The 20,250-nt window shown below is 43.3% G+C and overlaps 1 protein-coding gene across 4 annotated transcripts in view; it reads left to right on the top strand.

Annotated features, from left to right (window-relative positions):
* Positions 1-13,847: 13,847 nt before the first annotated feature.
* The window catches only part of CHST9 (carbohydrate sulfotransferase 9), a 95,105-nt gene continuing 88,702 nt past the window's right edge, over positions 13,848-20,250 (top strand). The window contains exons 1-3 of one of the 4 annotated variants that reach the window (XM_075023184.1): positions 13,848-14,056; positions 14,778-14,921; positions 19,613-19,672. The gene's annotated coding sequence lies outside the window, so the exon portion shown is untranslated. Of the gene's footprint in view, positions 14,057-14,191; positions 14,922-15,053; positions 15,141-19,204; positions 19,673-20,250 lie in introns of those variants that run through there. The other 3 variants (XM_075023183.1, XM_075023185.1, XM_075023186.1) reach the window with 3 other exon arrangements.

Here is a 20,250-nt window from a genome sequence, read left to right as displayed (position 1 = left end):
CAGCACCAATATGATTTACCTATCTTTAATATGTATTACCCTTATTTTGCAGATTGCAAATAGATTTTCTTGACTTTGATGAAATATATGGAAAGTGACTGAATATTTGTTTAAAAATACTAACTTGTACAATGAATCTCATCACAGTTTGGTATAGATGTACTCATCATTGGGTTCAGACAAACAAAACCAACCATTCTTTTCTGCCTTTTCTTCCCAGAGATGTCATGAAGTGCAGCCTAAGGCCAGCTGACTGCTCCGGGTGAGCACGGTACAAGCTGACAGTAAGTTTGGCCTGTGCAGAAGGGAGGAAAAGCAGTTTCTTTCTTTTTCAAGTTGCTGTAGAATGGAAGCTTTTATATCGATAGTCATGACAAATTCATTAAGTGTAATTTGAAACCGGCCTGGTACAAAATTGTCCAGAAGTCTGTTAAAATCAATGTAACTATGGAGTGAGTAATTAGAATTCAATCAGCAGGGAAAGCTTCTGGTTCTTAAGACAGAGAAATCAATATATAGTTTGACAGAAATCATAAATTGTAATGGATACATTCAGAAGGCAACCTGCTTTATGCTTTTAAGATTACCAATTAGTTACAACTTTCACTCACATTCCCCCTGTGGGTCTACATCCAGTGCACACAGAGTTCTCTCTAGCCATACCTACTTTTTTTCCTTAATCATGGAAATTTGACTCACGATAAGCAATTTTAATGTTCTGATCAACTTAGGAAAAATCTCAATTTAAAACAAAGAAGCAGACAGAGACAGAGATAGCTTTCTTCATGCAAACGAATAATTCACTCAGGCAGATCACTTTAATACTTACACTAATCATAAAGGTAAATACAAAGATTTAGTCTGAAGGTCTCATCTCGCAAAAATTGTTCTGTTGGTATTTCAGGGATTTGGAGCCCTGTCTATAAGAAAGCTGCCTAAGGTTTTGTAATGGGCCTATAGGTATGGAGATGGTAGCTAAAATAGTCACCACCCCACGGCAGAAACTTGGGTGTTTTAAGGAAGTGATTAGAATTTAAGTACAAAGTGTACAACTTCCAAGGCTGTTAAAATGGCCTTGTGAGATTTCAGGGAGAATGCGCTGCGAAGTAGATGTTTGCGTCAAAGCTTCACAGTGAAGCCTTGACACAAACTTTGACACAAGCTTCTGTGTTTCATTTTTGTTTTTTAGTACAAATCCCACTTACCATAAAAGCACAGAAAAACAATGTGAAATCATATGCAAATATACTTTGCTTCCTGGCTTGAGCCACCTCATCAAAGATGAGCATTAATGATTATAATAAAAGCATAGGAAAAAAAGTGAAATCATGTGCAAATGCTAGCTGTCTTAAGCCATCTCATCAAAGATGAGCATTCATAATTTTAGGAGGCTTTCTGAGCAAGGCCCACCAATTTCAGTTGCTGTAGTTCAGCTCTGGAGCACAAGAGAAAAGCAAGCAAACAACTTTCTGGAGTAAAATAAGCAGGAAAGAGGTGAGAGGAGAGTGACATGCAGTATGTTGACCTAAAAAAATGCTAAGTAATAGATTGTATTTCTGTCATCTGTAGGCGATCCTCAGTTCATCTGCACACAGTCTTGCTTATAAAACAAAAAAATCCATTTCTCAATCCTGCAAGCTAAGCTGAGCAGCTACTCCATCTGTTGAGCTATAGTAGCAGGCAGAGGCTGTACTCTATAGCTGGGTGTTATTTGTATCCAGGGTACAGTGTAAGGCTGTAATTGCAAGCGGTGACCTCCTTTTCGGCTGCCTGCATGGGGATTTGTACCGGGGACCTCCAGATCGAGACAACATTTTGTAGCTGGGCACTGTCATCATTCATTTGTTCCCTGGGGACAGGGAAAAAAAGATCAGTGGGTTGCAAGTGGGTCCTGCATTTCTGTCCTTGGCTGGTCAAGTCTTGCTTTCCTTTAGGCCAGAGCATAAAGCCTCACTTCTTTGCAACTCATCAGTCTCCTATTCAGGTCAACTGCATGACTAGAGGCTGGTCTGTGCAATCATGGGAAGTTACTGCTGATCCCGGGATGCCCTGGTTTGGCATTAAGAGTAAACCATTTTAATAATCTAGTGTAAATCTCAGGTTTGTGCGTGTCTTCAGCTCCATCCTGCAGAGAAGCTCTTAAACTCTTTATGAATGTCTGCCATTTAATATTATGCTAGATAGGCTCAGCTTGCAAAAAGGAAAGTACATTGGCACCAGGCTTTCTTTTTTTATCACTGCTAAATATCAGGCTGACAAGACTGATAATCTTCCCTGATTACTTCCTTCACGTTTTATTAGAACATGTTCCTGCATTCATTCAGATATTTAATTTCACTATTGATGGCTGCTTCCTAAAACATAAACAATTCTGTCTTGGTTTGAAAAAAGGTTTATATGTGTATTGGGTTTATGTGGCAAGGTTTTGGTAGCGGGGGGGGTTACAGGGGTGGCTTCTGTGAGAAGCTGCTGGAAGCTTCCCCTGTGTTCAAGAGAGAGCGAGCCCATACCAGTCGGCTCTGAGACGGACCCGCCGCCGGCCAAGGCCGAGCCAATCAGTGATAGTGGTAACGCCTCTGTGATAACATTTTTAAGAAGGAAAAAAGTTGGGAGTGAGGAACAGCCACCGGGGAGAGGAGTGAGAACATGTAAGAGAAACAAGCCTGCGGACACCAAGGTCAGTGAAGAAGGAGGGGGAGGAGATGCTCCAGGCGCCGGAGCGAAGATTCCCCTGCAGCCCGTGGTGAAGACCCTGGTGAGGCAGGCTGTCCCCCTGCAGTCCAGGGAGGTCCACGGTGGAGCAGATATCCACCTGCAGCCCGGGGAGGACCCCACGCCAGAGCAGGTGGGTTCCCGAAGGAGGCTGTGACCCCGTGGGAACCCCGCGCTGGAGCAGGTTCCTGGCAGGACCTGCGGATCTTCGGAGAGAGGAGCCCGTGGAGCAGGTTTTCTGGCAGGACTTGTGACCCCGTGGGGGACCCACGCTGGAGCAGTGTGCTCCTGAAGGACTGCACACCGTGGAAAGGACCCATGCTGGAGCAGTTCGTGAAGAGCTGCAGCCCGTGGGAATGGCCCACGTTGGAGACGTTCGTGGAGGACTGTCTCCCGTGGGTGGGACCCCACGTTGGAGCAGGGGAAGAGTGTGATGAGCCCTCACCCTGAGGAGGTGAAGCGGCAGAAAATAACGTGTGATGACTGTAAACCCCATCCCTGTCCCCCTTGTGCCGCTGGGGGGGCTTGGTGGAGAAATCCAGGAGTGAAGTTGTGCCCGGGAAGAAGGGAGGGGTGGTGGGAAGGTGTTCTGAGATTTCGTTTTATTTCTCATTACCTTACTCTGGCTGATTTGTAATAAATTGAGCTAATTTTCCCTAAGCTGAGTCTGTTTTGCCCGTGACGGTAATTAGTGAATGATCTCTCCTGTCCTTATCTTGACCCGCAAGCTTTATGTTATATATTTCTATCCCCTGTCCAGCTGAGGATGGGGGAGTGATAGAACGGCTTCGGTGGGCACCTGGCATCTAGCCAGGGTCAACCCATCACAATATGATATCCAATAATTGCCTTAAGTGACAGCAACCACCATTACTAGCTCAATGCATTCTCCAAGGTTACTGGACTCAAGAGCATTTTCAACTACTAATTGTTTTTCCTCATGCTTCTTTGTTTTTCCCTTGGTCTGATAATTAATTTCTTCATTCATTCCTCAGGTTTTCATCTTCACACACTAATTTTCTTCCTCAAGCTCCTGAAATGTTTTTGTCAACCTTAACCTTCAGATAAAGCCACCATCCTCCTGAGCATGCACCCATTTCTTACATGGGGCTCTGCTAAACGAAGTAAATCTAGAGCTGCCCCATCAGCCTCAGAAGAAAGAGTGTCTGCAGATTTACACAGGTATGGTTAAATGCGGGGTTAGTTATTTACGGATAAAACACCTTTTCCCTTGCAGTTCCTCCAAGCACACAGCATTTCATTGCTACGTGTAGTGGGAAGCTCTGGACGTCTTGCACCAGCTTCCTGGCTGGCCGCTGTCTCATTGGGGAGAGCCTCAGGAGCTGCTCTTTGGCTGCTTGAGCAAGGGACTGACAACAGCTAAAGGGAATTTCTAAATAATCATAGCATCACTGGGACCTCCACTCCCTTTGAGAAACAGTCCTAGAAGAAACAGATGAAGATCTAGATGTGCTGGAAGGGGAAAAACCAAAGAATTGCAGTGGCTGTCAGACTCTCTGTGGAAATAATGACTCAGCCTCTGTGAATATGGAGGAGGGCGCTGGCTTGGGTGATGAGAGTGAGCCACAGCCACCATTACCTTCAGGACTCTCAGCCCACAGTTTTTGGCAGCATTAACAGGGCAGTTACTCATGCTGAGGAGAGCACGGACATGTCAGAACAAAATGCGTTACCTGTGCCCATTAGAAGCTGTTAGCTGGCAACAGGACCTCAGTCTCCCAGCACCATAAACTGCTACTTCTGCTGTGACATGCGTTCCCCATAGGTTTTGCAATAGCTGTGTGTAAATACTCGCAAATATTTACACTGATTTACAAGATCACTGTATGCAGTGGAAATCAGAAATGTGAAATTTGTTGACCTGCTCTAATCAGTGATTAATATAATCTCAAATGAAAAACTGTGCATTCCTGGAATACAGGATATTTCATTACCTCATTTAGAGGAAAATTTCATGTTATGAAGCATCAGTCTTTGTGAGCCTCTTGACTGGAAGAAAGCCATTCTGTCTGAATATTCAACCTACCCATACACCCAAAGCTACTATACATTAAAAGGATGGAGAACTCATTTTATGTGTATACTTCAAGATATTAAATTGCATGTAGTTGATATTGCAGCTTTTCCTGTCAAATTATGCCATCTTTTGCTGGTGGTGTTGATAGAGGTAATGGTGACAGTTCTGGCTTTCTAACACTAGGATAAGGGAAAAAAAGACCTTACTGGAGCAGAAAGTGTGATTGTAACAATGCAGAAATGAAAAAGGACGCTCAGGGGCAAGTGTAATACCTGAAAGGTGTTGTAACTCATTTATTGAAAATGACCAGGTTTCATGCTACCATCATCTTCCTAAAGGATTGCATTCAGTCCTCTTTGATGGCCTAGACATCTCTTTTCCCATATAATGTGATCTTTACAGGCAGCTGCTAGAGAATGCAGCATAATGAAGGCAGGTGCTGAATACAAGATACATTTATGTCATGTGGTGAATTTCGTAGCTTTTATTTGAAGTTGATCCATCAACTGCAAACCATGATCTGATGTAGCTAAATGAGAGGCCCCATTTTGCTGGTAGGGGAGCAGAACGGAAATCATATTTATAGCCTGCAGCCCCAGGATAGTATTACAGCACTAGGCATACACTTGTTGGGGACAAGGAGACCTGAGCTGCTAACTCATTTGCTCCAACCTTCTATAGAGGTTACCTTACCCTTCTATTAAAAAACATACTCTAAAAGCATGTTTGCAGACACTTGGAAAGAAAAGATGATCTGAAGACAAACTGCCCCCTATCTCATTTGCCAAATATCATTTAATTCCTTTACTAGAACATGCCTCTTCTCCCCCTTCCCCCATCATGTAAATTGGCAGTTGGTAACAGTAAGACTGGTGATTCAGTGGGAGCCTGAATTTTTCCATCTTGTTAGTCGCTGCTGATGGTTTGAGGCCAGTCCTCTGTAAAATCTGTTGTTTCACAGCTAGCAGCTGGCCAGTTACACCACCTGGAAGAAAGGATGTGGCAGTAATTTTCTGCAGGTCCTGGGGTGTGAGAAGAGCAATCACCGGTGAAAACTCTGGAGTGGCCCAGGCTGCAGACACAAAAGAAGCTAAGTTTCTTGTTGTGGAGCTCTGGACTTCTGGGTTAATAAATCTGAACTGCATTGAGAGAATGTATTTGGTTCTGTGTGGTGTATGGACCTCTGACAGCAGGGTGACAATGGGATTTGCTAATAATGGTTTCTCTGTGAGCTACCTAACATATGGGATTTTTTTTTTACAGCAGACAATCCTGAAAATCCTGACTATTATTTGCTTTTGAAAACTTAGTTTGGCAGTCAGTGTTATTACACTGACACAAGCAGCAACTGTGTACCTAACACGAATGTGATGTCTGTGAAAGAGATTAAGGAAAATAAACAAAAATTCCTGCTACTTTAATTCGCTGCTGGAAGTTTCAATTGGTTTCGTAAGTTCAGCTCTTTTTAGATGACCTGCAGATTTGAAACAAAGAAATATATGTTTATGTATATTTATAAATCAAAAGAGTATACAACATCATGTACGCATGCAGACTTAAACGTGTTGACCTTAACTTATATGATCAAAAAATAGTTTAAGACAGCTGTAATTGGAAAATGTCGCCAATGATAACCCACAAATGTCAGGTGAAGGGTGCTAAGTGTGTAGAGGGCCCACATTTCTTGCAGTTTCTTCTCCTAACATTCAAATAAAAAAGAGTCAGTTTCTACTGACCAAGAACTTTACAGTTTATAAACACAATAAATGGTTTTATCTGTGCTTTAGTTCTACAAGTACGGTCAAATATATATGCCATGATGACTGTAAAGCTTTCCTAAACAATATATTTTGTACCTAAGCATTTAGCTTTAAAGGGCTAATTACAACGTAGAGCATTTATTTATAAAGCAAACAAAAGAATAGCAGGCTGCTTTGTTTATTCTTTAGCTGTTTTCCCATAGTAATTAAGATAATCCCCAAAATTACAAAACAACAAAAACATTTAAGCTCTTCCCTTTCCAAAATTTGACTAAATTCCCAAGCACACATTTTTAAAAAAAACACTTAAAAATAAGTATAAACAATCACTCCATTTGTGAAGCCCAGATCAGGGGTGTACTAGGAAAGGCACTTGAGAATACGCTACAGCTCCATTGGTTGCTAGGAAGTGCTTAACTGCACACCTAGATGTTTTCTTACGTAAAGATGACCCCTGAAATTATTTTAGATTTTCTCATGGATGGGGTGATAGATCATATTTCCCTCTCCAGATGTGGTAGAACATTTTCTAGCAATGAAAGCACTGCACAAGTGCATTTGAGGAAGTTCATCATCTGTCCCAAGTTACTTATCAAGTACTCTTAAATTTCATTCCAAGGATGGAGAGATGGAAAATTATGATACCATCTGCAAAAGGCGAGTTCAGTAGTCACAAATCTAAAGAAAATCCTGGCCAGGAGAATGGGTCATTTAAAGCATCCTTGAGAAAACCACCTCTGTTCAGCAGGTTACAATGAGACAGAGACAGAAAGAAGGTGGCTTACAGTGAATTAATGAGTGAGGTAAATTCATTGCAGAATTCAAACATAGGGTAAAGGATGATTGCTTCCTATTAAGGAAACAATCTGCTCTGGGTCATGATTTCCTTAGCTGGAAGCAATGATTTACCATGCAACAGGTTACCACAAAGAAGGTGGTGAGCTATACTGTGTCCTTTGGGCAAAGAACAAGAAGAAAAGGGCATGAAATCAATGAGGGAAAACTAGATTGGTTGTGAAGAAAAGTTTCCTAAAAATAAAGAAAAAGCTTCCTGGGAAACCTAATTACTAGAGAGAAAGTAAGCCAAATCCTGGAGATCATGGTTTATATACAGCTGAGCTGAGCTGAGCCAAGGGAAATTAGCAGGAAACCTGTAAGATGTGTTAGGACTTTATGATCCTGGGGCTCCATCATGGCATTCATTTGCACTTTCTTCTACAGCATTTTGCAGCAGCGGAGCCTGAAGGCAGGAAGAACGGCTGTGGGTATGTGAGAGGAGGGAAATCCCCTCAGCTAGAGAACTTTCTGCCATCACCCCTGTTTCCAAACAGCTCCAAACCTAGTTCCCAGCCTAAGCTGGAACAGTTCTTCCAGATCTCCTCCTCTTTGAACAGTCCAACATTAGAGGCATATTTAGTTTTCCCAGGCTACTCTTCCTTTTAGTGTGTAAAGTTATGCACTTTAGTGTTTGGAAAGCTTGATTACGCTATTATGAAGATACAGAGTTTAATTGCCCATGCATGCTGCTGACTCCCAAATCCATCTCATCTCCCAGTCTTAACTAAGAGCTTTTAATATGTAAGGATGTTCCCAGAACCAGGAGCACACATAATTCCAAACAATGATCCAGCTAGGAAGAGGAATAAGAGAATGAGATGTGCAGCTTTATCCACCCTGCTAGATCTCATGCAAAACAGCACCACATGATGGTCAACTCCATCAAATACTGCCAACAGCTCTAGCTACATTAGCATAGTAATTAGACTAAAAGTTTATAGCTAAAAGAAGATGGCTCACCAGAGCAATCACCACTGTCTCAGTGTACTATCTTCATCTAAAATCCCAGCTGTGAGAATATTTTTGGCAGAAAGCAGGCCATAATAGGCCCCTCTTGGTTATGCCACCTCAAAAGCTATCTTTTGTTTTGTAGGTATCTCAACTTTTAGCTAAAGGGAAGTATGTGATGAGCAGTGAAATTGCTTCCAAATCTTAGGCTAGCCAGCATGCACCCTACATCCAGTATAAAATATGTGACCTTGTTTTCCTCAGACTGCCCCTGTAATAATAGCTTGCGGAGGTGCAAAGGCATAGGACAGTACTGACACTTGGCCCTATCTGAATCACTACACGATGTCCAAACACTTGGGACTAATGCCCACACTAGATATTTTTTTTAAAAAATCTGTAGTTCTCTTTCTGTCCCTTTCCTACTATGTAGTGTATGGTTGTCAGTCTGCCTAGTCTTTATTCTACTTTCCACCCTCATTTGCCCTAGAATTTCTCAGGAACTTTTTTTTTTTCTGTCACATATGAATACCCTAATGTCATAACTTGCTCAATGTTTGAATCCAGGCTGTCAGAATGGGTTCAAAATATGTCCATTGGTCCTAATAAGCAATACAAACATTGAACATGTCGTACAGTGCTGACAATGGCTAAGAGAACTCTATACTGTTTTATTTCATTCAGTCCTCCTTTGTCTGTGCTTCAGGGCAGCTGCCAGACTGTCATGTCACCGTATTTCTGCTTTTTATTCCAGGTATTTTAGGATGGAAGAGGAACCAGAACACTGGAATTGCATATTTAATGGTATGGTGTCTTGTTTCAACAGATTGTGAATCGCTTTGGAGGCACACTCAGTTTCATGTATCAGTTCGTTTCTCTGTCGATTTATATAGACAGCTTGTCAACAGATGTTGAATCAGTGCAGAACTTTCAAGAGTGCTGTTGGGAGTAAGAGAATTTTGTTTGTCTCACATTCAGGGGATGTGTAGAGACCAAAGCACAATATGTGGATTTTACTTCTCTGACATTTAGTAGTCATGTAAAAGATAGTAAAATTGCTCTAAGAGGGGTTGGGGGGGGGGGGGGCAGTCTGTGTAATGCCTAAGAGCAGTCAGTCATAGCTGAGAAATACAGACTCCACAGGAAGGATGGAGATGATCTGCTAATGTCCCTTCAGTCGAAATTGAAAGACAAGCATCAAGAAAATATCATTTGAGATCTTTATGAATGCCTTTAAAGCATTTAAATAAAACAGTTAAGAAATTCACAGTTAATTTTGTGTGAACGCCATGATACCGCTAACTGAAACACCAAAGAAACTGTCTCCCAGCTAGGCACTCTAATACAATAGGCTATTCTTTTCCAGGAGGTACCATAATCAAGCATTATTTGGCAGAACAAAGATAAATGTTTCCCCCTCTCTAGAACTAGGCGAACTAGAAATTACAATGTTACATAGCTTGTGCAAACACTGTTCAAAAGACCTGGAAAACAGACCTCTTTTGGAATTTTCTCATGAAAGTGATGAAGGCTTTCAGAGGAACTTCCTCCTTGCTTTACAAAGCACATTTCAACAGAAAGCCTTCTGATGCCAGTTAAGGACCTCGTTCATTCATTTGTGGTCTGTGATTCTATGGTAGGGCAGCAGTCTTCAAATCTCATTCTTGGAGTGAGATGAGACATTTTTGGTGGACGTGGGACCTCCTGATTTTTAGATGGGCTATCCAGGAAGACAGCATAGGACAACTCACATAGGATGGGATCACAGGAAGCCTGTAGTCCAACCTCCAGCACAAGACTGGGTCAGCCATGGAGTCAGGCCAGATTGCTCAGGGCTTTATCCAGTCTTGTCTTGAAAACCTCCATGCATGGAGCCTGCAAAACTGGATATACTTTGATCTAAGATGTAAATGTAGCATATAAAAGCATGAGAACATACACACACCCTGTTCACCCAGTGCTAGGGCAACGGGAGTAAGAGACGGGGAGATAATCTTAACCTTCCCATTTACATACACCTGTGACTGGAAGCCCTCACCAGCCTTTTAAATACAGAATGAATTCACTTTTTCAGAAAAGCAGTTTTCAGGACATCCTGAGGCATCTTCCAGCCCTGCAGCACTTGACAGAGTAGTAGCTGCCTTTTGAAGAACATTTTAGGATTGGAGTAAGATAATGCACTAACCTTCGGAAAAAAAAGACTGCAACTACTGTTTTCTTTTGGCTGTCTTTTGAGGCAGGAGCCCATTAGAATAAAATAGCTTCACAGTTAATTCATTCAAGTGTTTAAGTCAAGTTGGGTTTGGTTTTAGAGACTTCTTAAAACCAAAACTTTGTAATAGCTGAAGAACAACAGACACTTTGAATTGCCTAATATTTTTGAAGGAGCACACAACTTGCTTAGAAAGGCTTTGATAATTACCCCAGCATGCCAGTTACTGAGCAAATGAATTTTATACTAAGTTTCTAGCAGTTTTTTTAAAGACACAAGCAAATGCCCCATAGCAATGCTTAGCAGAGGCAAATTTTAGCCTCCTAACTGAGAAAAGGAGCATGTTGTAGGTGGTGTATTTCTAGCTAATTAGCTGAAAATTAAAAAAGCTCAAGGAAATAAAATGAAACTACTTGCTGAATGGTTTATGCCCTGGAGCAAAAGACACCTTCATAATGATAAAATGCTTTCAACCAGCAAGGGTTTGTCTAATCAGCTCTATATTGATATACAACACACAGCACTGAAACTGTGCCATTGTGGCCTGTCCCAAAATTCACTGCAGTAAATGGTAATGGCACTCTGAATGAATTTGCCTTATCTAAAAAACCCTCTGAAGGTCTAATCCTTCCCCTTTGGAAAAGGATCAGGCCAAACAGGCACAGATTTTTCACAGCTGCTACTTGAGTCACGGTTTTCATATTAAATTTTCCTTTAAACGTAAAAATCCCAACTTCTGACTCCTTGAAATGTGTATATCTGTGTAGGTGGCTGAGCTAGCTTTGCCATAAACTTCGAAAAATGTCAAATGGGAACCTGGGCTGTGTGGAAAGTTCAGCAAGAGCAAGGGGTTTCCTAACAGCTCACAGCAATGGCACACGTCGTTTCAGTCCCACCTCTTACGGGGGAAGGTTTGGGCGCCCACAGGAGATTTAGGGGGCTTACACAGTGTGCACTAGCAGCCCACAGAGAAGCAGTTGTGAGCGTGGGTAACTGTGACCTACCCTCCACACCAAACTTCCCTCCGTGGCTGTCGCTGCTAAGCTGAGTTGAAAATCCACACAGAAAATGTGCTCGAAGAGCCTAAATCGGTTTTATTGTAGAGTAAAGGTGGTTTTATTTCAGCAAATTGACCTGTAATTTTTGGCAGGATTTTCCAGTTTCAACTCATGACCTGTTATCTTTCTTCTCTAACTGCACTGACTACTCCTGTTACTGTGAGGAGGCATCACCACCCTGCCACTGTCTCCCGGCTTCCAGAAGATGACTCTGCTACTTTAACCATTGAGCTGCTTGTCTACCAGAAGTCATAGGAAACATGCAGAAACCTGCCAAGCATAGGGTTTCTGATGCAGGCGCTGGCTCCACACCAACCCCACTGACACAGACAGACTGCCGCCACTCTTTCGTAATTCTTTTTTTTTTTGCTACATGTCAGGCTTCGGAAGGTGCTGATTACATTTACGTAGTTGATGAGCTTCCTAATCCAGTGTCTAATTTCACCTGCATGTTGAATTTTTAATCTTGTAAGGATTCTTAAATCCATAGTTGGAATACACCTTCTGCACTGGAAGAACCTGTGGTGGAACATGTATTATATAAGCTAAATGCACCAGGGGGGTGGGGTGGGGGTGGTATTAAGTTGTAAAACAAGACTTGGCTTTATCCCAAAGCAATTAATTTATTCCTTTAACTGAGAAAAAAAAATCAAGTTATCTGATCTTTTCAGTGTTATATATAACTTTAATCAGTTGATGGGTACAGCCTGAGTAGATCAATCTGAAGAAATATGTTTGCAGCATATACGTATTGAGTGAAATTAAATCTACAACACTTAGAAGGTTAATCTGTATATCCTTATTAGAAGCTTCAGTGACCTTCATTACAATCTTCTGAGTCTATTACCTCAGGAAACTAAAATTCAGTAGGCATGTTGTTTTTCTCTAAAATCTCACTGGCCATCAGGGACTAATAGATCTGTAATTTAAAGATGAGGTTGCATTTTTTTGTTATGGCATATGGTTATCATAGTGTCTGAAAGGGGAAACGTGCACAACTCTTGTGAAATAGCAAACTACCAGCACGTTCTGCTGTTAAACCTATTTCCCTCCCTCCTTCCTCCCCTTTTATTTCTATAAGGGAGCCAGACAAGCTACAGGTGTGAGGGATAGTCTTTACTCACCAGAACTCTAAAAGTGAATCCATAGTTGGCTTTAAAGGAAAAGAAGGAAAAATCTTTGCTCTCTGGGTCTGCTCTGAGCTGCTGCCTCTCTAATGAACTGTGACTGAGGAGATCCTTAAGTGAAACAAAAGAGAGAAAATTCATAGCACTATGGTGAGGCTATACATACTTGCACAACCCAAACTAAGCAGGAGCAGGATGGCTTAGTGTTTGGATTGGAAATCCATAGGGAACACTCCTGTGCACATGTCTTGGCTGCCTATGGCTGCTACAGATCCTGGAGCACTTTTCAATGAACACATGTTAGCCCCAATGCCTAAGCTCTTGTCGGGGTAATTACACTCTGCTTAGTTAAACCCCCCTGGAAATCACAGCAGCGCACAGCTCTCTACTGTCTGCTCTGAAACAGTCTTGAGCTGGTTGGCGAAGTTCAGCTTCACGCCGAAGGTGGTTGTGCTTCACTGGTTGGAGAAGTGATCCCTGTGTGCTGGCTGTAACAGCGTGAGACGATTTGAGACCTGTTAGGGTAAAAGATGTTGTAAAAACGTGAAGCGTTATGTTACTGTTATTCCAAGAAAGGGCTTATGCCGCAAGTGAGCGATGGGGCAGTGGCTCAGGGAGCATTTCAGAAATAAGTGCTGGGGTATTTCTAGGGACACAGCATTGCAGCAAAATGCCTAAAGGGGAGAGCTGGATAGAAGTGGTTTGAGCACAGCTCTGGGAAGTCAGAACTCCTCTGCGCTTACCCCATTTTAGCAAGGGCCAGAGCTATTTCTTCAAGGACTTCCTTGAAGAAATGTAAGCGAAGCAGTGTGCCCGTTAAAGAGCGATAATGGCATTTATCTGCATGGCTGGTCTATTGTCACGATAAGCTGATAATGTTTGCATGGCACATAGTGCTAATAAGCACTAATTAAAATATTTTTCTCTGTCATCCCGTTTCCCGTAGACAACAATAAAGTTTTTACGCTACCTGCTTTAGTAGCTAATTACAGCTGACTCGCCTCTACCTGGCAGCCGAGATACATTTGTTTGCTAGCACAGGGAGAGCCTGCCTCTGGAGAGGTAACAGCAAACAAAACCTGTCCGCAAAGCGCTTAATCTCAGCGGCGCTCAGCGGCAGGGACGGAGCGCAGCTCTCCGCGCAGCGACGCGGGCTTTGCAGACGCGGCGGCGGGGCGGGCGGGCGAGCAAACGTTGTATTTACCTGCCCCGGCGGGGACCCACCCGCCCGGCACCGGGGGCGGGTGTCCCGTTCAGCCGGGGGCCCCTCCCCAGCCCGCCCGGCCCCAAAGTTTTGCGGTGAAAGTTTGTGTCTCGGCGCCGCTGCGGAGGCGCCTGCCGGGAGCGGCGGGAGCGGCGGGCAGGTGAGGGGCTGCCGCGGGGGCCCCCACCCGGGGCGGGCGGCCGGGTGGGCGGGTTTGCTGCGGGACTTCCCCCCCCCCACCCCCCCGGTCCCGCCGGCAGCGGCGCCCCGCCGGCACCGCCCGGCCCCGGGGCGCCGGGAGTTTCACCGGCGGGAGGGGGGGCGGCGGCGCGGCCGCCCCGGTACGTTTCTCGCGGGCCGCCCGCGTTAGGCGGGGGCGGCCCGGGGCGAGCCCCTGCTTCCTCCGCCCCGGCTCCCCGGCGCGTCCGTGGCGAGGGGCTGCCGCCCCCGGCAGCGGCCGCCGCGGGTCGGCTCCGCTCGGAGAGGGGGGCTGCGGCTGGTCTCGGGCGCCCGGGGCTCCGGGGCGTCCTCAGAAGTTGAGGGCGATGCTGAGCCCCCCCGCCGCGGCACCGAGCGAGGCAGCGCTCCCCCAGACCGAGCAACTTTTCTGCTGACTCCTCGCCCCGCCATCGTCACCCAACGGGAATCGGGAATTCAGGGCACGTCTCCAAAATAATAATAAAAAAAAAATATCCGCTAATATCGCCTGTGCGTTTCCGAGCAGTAGAGTGAATGATGGGGGCAGACTGCAAGTCTATTTGGCATGCTGATAACACTTCGGTTCACTGCAGTCAATAAACTAGATCGTGTAATTTCAGCAGTTTAAAAAAGGGAAGATCTTGCTCTGACACAGTCCTTTTCCTAATCTCCCCTATCCTAAGAGGGGGAAGAAAGTCCACCTCCAGTCCGGCTAGAAGATGGAGCCATCGAGTTGCTGTCTCGCGAGCCCTGTTTCTCTTTAACTTCCCCCAGCCCAGGTGACTTCCATGGGACTGCTCGCTGACTTCCAGCAGCGCTTCAGGCAGGTAAGAGCTAAGCATGCCAAACCTGTCTTTGTCTGCTGAGGCGCAGTAGGGTCCCCCGGTCCTGAGTGGGAGCTGTTAGGAAGAATCGTAGTGCTTTTGCCTTTTTGAAGCGACACGTCCTGCAGCTGTAGAACGAAACCGTTGGTACTGAATACCCTGGTAAACTGGTGAAGTTCTAAACCCGTCGCTTTCAGTACTGGAGTGTCTCCTCTGTTCTCTGTAAGCAAAACTTTTCATGGTGCTGATGTGTTAACCTGCATACTCATGGGTAGGACAAACAACTCTGCATTTATATGTTGTTAACGCAAGCATAGCTTTTGTTTGTCTCTTCATAAAGAATAATAATTAGAACTGCAGCTTTAAATTAACCTACAAGTGGCTGAGGCGTTGCTGTGTGGATTAAGCTAATACGGTTGGAAGTTCAGTAGGATTTATGGTTGAGGAGCAGGACCAGGTAAGTGGTTGTCTTTGTGCAGAAGCAATGCAGGTGCTATGGACTGCTTTCAGTCACCTAGTACAATTCCTACGGAAAGATTTAATGGCATCAGATGCCAGTATGTGCTTCTTTACTAAAATGACTCTTGTTTACATCCATTGCTTCATTAGGAGTTTTTTCTTTGGAAATACATTGAAAGGATAATGAGGAACTAGTGACTTTAATAGATTAAAATGGCCAAATCAAATGCAAACCATATTTTCTTTGCCACGTTATTAATTTTGTATAACAAGTTGTATGCTATAAAGTGCATTAATAACAAAACATAATTGCTATAACAACATTGTGGTCTGCTATGTAACAAGGGAGAGTGAAGTAGAAAAATGTTAAATATGTGCAGCTTGGCTGGGTGGGAAGTTACTTTGGTGATGTTGATGTTTGGAATTTCCTGACTGCTCTTGAAATTTTAAATTTTTAAGCTCTGTTTTTTTAAAGGGGCTTTATTGTTTCAGGATTTTCAGTGGGTGAGTGAAGGATGCTCACTTTGTTTAAACAGCTCTCTCCTTTGAAAAGAAATCCCTACATATGTCATCCAAAATATTTCATTTTGTCTTCTGGAACTCTTAACAAAATTCTCTTAACTTGATTTGCAAGGTTGGTAAGTAGTAATAATCCGTTACCGCCAGTGATAAAAGTTGTGCAGGCCAGATGGTGCCTTCATTTACACTTCGACACAACCTTCTTATGAGCAGCTCTTCAGGTGAAGAAGTTGCTGAGGTGTCAGCAGGACTGATGTACAAGTGGGCCTGGCTGCTGGGTATCTCCCTCTGGCACCAGGTACTGAAATTCTGTCTGTCATGGGGTGAGAGAGAAACTCGTCCCTGCACTGCCCTGTCTGCACTCAGGCCCTGTAGCGAGGCCTGCCAGACTGTTAGCCGTTCCCCCCCTCCCTCATCCACCCAGTAGATTCCTATGGACAGGAGGGGCTACATTATGGGAATTTTGGTTTGGTTTTTTGTTTGGTGTTGGGGTTTTTGTTTGTTTGTTTGTTTGTTTCTACAGACTTTCTCAGCAGCACTGAGTTTGGTTATCTTGATCTGGTTGCGCACTTAATTCAAATTTCTGTAAGAACTATGACTTCATCCAACCATAATGCTCAGCGTAACTTCCTGGAGAGAAAAAATGGCAAATACTGTATGTTTATTCCTAGCAACCATTGGAATAAACCAGAACAAAGAGTAGCACCGCCTGATATGAAGAACTGTGCGAGCATTGTTAAGAGCTGGAGCTGTGCCTTGTGCTAGTTGTTATGAAGCCAGAAAGTTGAGATGTGGACAGTGGAAAGAAAGGTGATCCTGGAGGATCACCTATGCGTGAAGTAGGACACAAGCTAACAGATGAGAAGTGAAGGAGAAGGGGGACTGTTGAAATGAGAAGATATCCTTTCCTCCTTCCGCTGTCTGAGCTGAAAGTAGCCTGGGCCAGTGTCCAGCAGGACAGTCCTCAGTGCAAAATTTTCTTGCTGTGATACTCCAGTGGAGGGATCAGAAAATGTATTGCTTCTTGGGGTAAGGAAGGAAGGAGGGAAGAAGAAAATACATGTGTGGGGTTGCAGTAGCTTTCTGTGTCCTTTTTCTCATTTTGCTTTCATCAATTCAGTTGCATCTAAGGAGATGCTGAGTGGGTGGGAATTTGTGGTAACCCACAGTAATATGAATGCTTTGACCATTACAAAGAGCATCTGGTTTTTTCATCAGTATTCTGCTGGCTAACCATTCATCTTGATCATCTTTTTTTTTCAGGTGAAGGAAAAAAGGTGGAGGGGAATTAAAACGAACGGTTTCTAAATAGTTTGAGGCAATGTAATGATTTGCTTTTATATGTTTTTGATTTTGGAACGAGGTGATGGTGAGGGTAGTAGTGGCAAGGAAATCTTAAGTTAGCCAAACATACTGCAACCAGATGCCATTGGGTTTTGTGTGGTCTGGAATAGGAGGAAGCCAGGAATGGTACCTGAGTGCTGGAGGTACCTCTCTTCAGCTGCAGGCATATTTGCTTGCCAGGAAGTGAAAGGTGGATGATGTACTGAAATGAGGAATCATGCCAAAAGCAGGAGATGCACTCTTCCCCATTTTGGGGTGGCTGTCCTATTTCAATTGCTTGTGTTGGCCCTGTACAGGAATGTGCCTCTTTGAATGGGACCCAAAACACAATGGGAAAAATGCAAGGATTTTACATTGGTGGAATGTGGATTCCTGAAACTCTTAAATTTGACAACGGTATTAAACAATTTGGCCTCAGAAGCGAATGATTATAAACTTGTCAAGTTTCTGAATTTTTGCTGCAAAGACGCCTGTGTTGTCATCTAAGGCATGTAGTGGTTTTCTCTCCCAAATTAACTGTTTCTCCATGATGGATAGGAACAATATGTAGTAATCTCTCTCCAGTATGCAAAAGGACTTGAAATTTTGGGGTGAGTGGGTCACTATGACATTTTCTGTGAAGGCTTGAGTTGAAACAGATGGGACATTAAGGCCCACACTTCCAAAAGAGATGGGGGGGAGGTTGGGCTAAAGAAAGAACTGAGTTCAGCGTAGGTGAGAGGGACACAGCAGTTTCTTAGGCCTCATTAGTTTCCCTGTAGCAAGCATCCTATCCAGCAGGATGGTCAAGCTATCACCCAGTGAGGCCATGTTGCCCAGGACTGGGAGCAAAGAAAAATTTACAGCTTAACTGGGGATGCTGAACCTCTGTCTTGATACAGCTGATCTTTTTTGAAAATACTTAGGTTGTAAGTAATTGCTTGGTGGCTCTTTCTTCACAGCCACAAGAGAGCATTCATCTTGATTAAAGAATATTTGCAGGTTTTTCCTCTTTGCCAGGATGCTAGAGAGTGTTATCCATGACTGTTGCTTTTTAATACTAAAGGAGCAAATTTGTCAGTGTTGTGCAGCCATTTTTCAAGTTCTACTAGAAGACTCCTAGACACAGACTGTTTTTAATGTTGCTATCATTTTTTTGTATGTGGGTTACAAATCACTATGTTAAATAAATAAAACTACTTATTCAAGCTGAAAAGCCTTTAAAAATCTTATAAGGTAGCAAAATAGGTTCAGATTTTGGATGGGTTTGATGTATTTAGAGTTTAACCTGTGCTAAAATAGGTAGTCTTAATTAAAAATAATGTTACTCTTGTTTAAAACTAATCTTAAAACTGAGCCAACACATAAAAAAGAATAGTTTCATATAAATTAAATTTAAATAAATTAAACTAATTGCAAGCAGCTTGACAACTCTTGATACAAAGATAATTGTAGTGACTGTGATGGTGGAGTAAATTAGCTTTAGGGTGTGTTTGGTAGTTTGAAAAAAAAAAAAATGCACCTTGAACTGCTTTTTTTATCCACTCAAAACTGAAACTACCCTAGTAGAAAAACATCTGTGTTCTTATTCACAGATTAAATTGCTTGGACGTGCTCCTGATTTTACTGTGCATCCAAAAGGTGATGGTGCAGGGCTTGTAGATGGTGCTGCATGCAACAATGATGGTGTTTGGGCAAGGTCATCTATATATCCTATGCCATCATGCATCATGAATGCGTGTGATGGCTGGTATTGGTAAAGGAAAAACCATCAGCATTATTCCTTGAGTAAAGCCTTTGTGGGCTGTAATTTGATTAAACCAGTATTTCCTGACTTCCTTTGGCAGTAAGGTCCCCATTCCTTCTTTCTGGAGCAGTTTTCAGCTGGATGAGCTTTCTGAATGTTACTGTGCAGGTGCGCAAGCCCTTGTGGTGATGGCAAGAGCTGGGCAGTCAGGGATGATGAGAGCAAGGGGCTGGAGAGAGCAGCAGTGCCAGCCGACACGTGTTGGAAATGTTCATGGAGATGTGGTGTGAGATACTTTGCTTTCAGCATCATCCATGTGGCTTGAGAAAGCTTTTCTTGCCCACTCAAGGACACTGGTTTCCAGAAAGGAGGGCTAAAAATGCGACAGTTTTGTGCAGTCAGAGATGGAAACAAGTGACAAAACCACAAAAGCGGGCTTATTTGGAAGCATGCCACTATTCATTGTGTGCGTCTGGATTGCTCGCTTTTTTTATTATGAGAGACAGTTAGGAATCCCCAACAACTTTTCCAAAAGAAACTGATTCCTGCTTTCTAGTACCTACAATTTAATTCATTTCTTTCAAAAATACTCATTCAGACCTTCATGTCTTATTTATTTGGCTTTTTTTTTTTTTTTCTAATCCAGATGCTGTCAATGTCCTGTTGCATGAACAACACATCTTTTGTCTGGGAGAAAACAGAAGAGGTTTGTATTCGTTGGTACTTCGACTAATGGTTCTTGAAGCATTGCTTATGCTGGGAAACTTCTGTCTCGTCAGCAGAGTGATTTCTGAAGACATGCAAACAGTGCATTTGCTGCAGGACTGAAGTTAGGTGCAAAGACCTAAGTAAACCTTTTAGTGTAGATAAGGAAGATTGCAAGTCCGAGAATGTTGAGGGCACTGTAGGAAAAGTGGTAACAGCTAACACCCTTGCAAAAGGCATTTCACAGAGAATTCCCCAAGCATTTTCTTTGGTTTTGCCCAATCTTCACTGCTTCCTTCCAATCCTGTGCATCATCACAATAGCTGCAAACAGGTACATGTATATAACATGTAGGAAATTCCTTCTCTGCAGGATCAAGGCAGAAAAAACTAGATGGAATAAAGCACCTACTCACCTTCCTTCCATGTTTCAGGTTTGAACCAGATAGTTCATGACCCATACAAAAAAGACTTCAGACAGAACATTTACATTCCGTTAATGTCTAGCTATCTGTCTTCTACAGAACAATTACATATAAAAAGATTAATATTTAAACTCTGGTTTACATTTTCTGGAGGC

Source organism: Buteo buteo, chromosome 3 (assembly GCF_964188355.1).
Source record: "Buteo buteo chromosome 3, bButBut1.hap1.1, whole genome shotgun sequence".
In the NCBI taxonomy this organism is placed as follows: domain Eukaryota; kingdom Metazoa; phylum Chordata; class Aves; order Accipitriformes; family Accipitridae; genus Buteo; species Buteo buteo.
The sequence above is the reverse complement of the archived record's forward strand: the minus strand, read 5'-3'. Positions and strand labels throughout refer to the sequence as shown.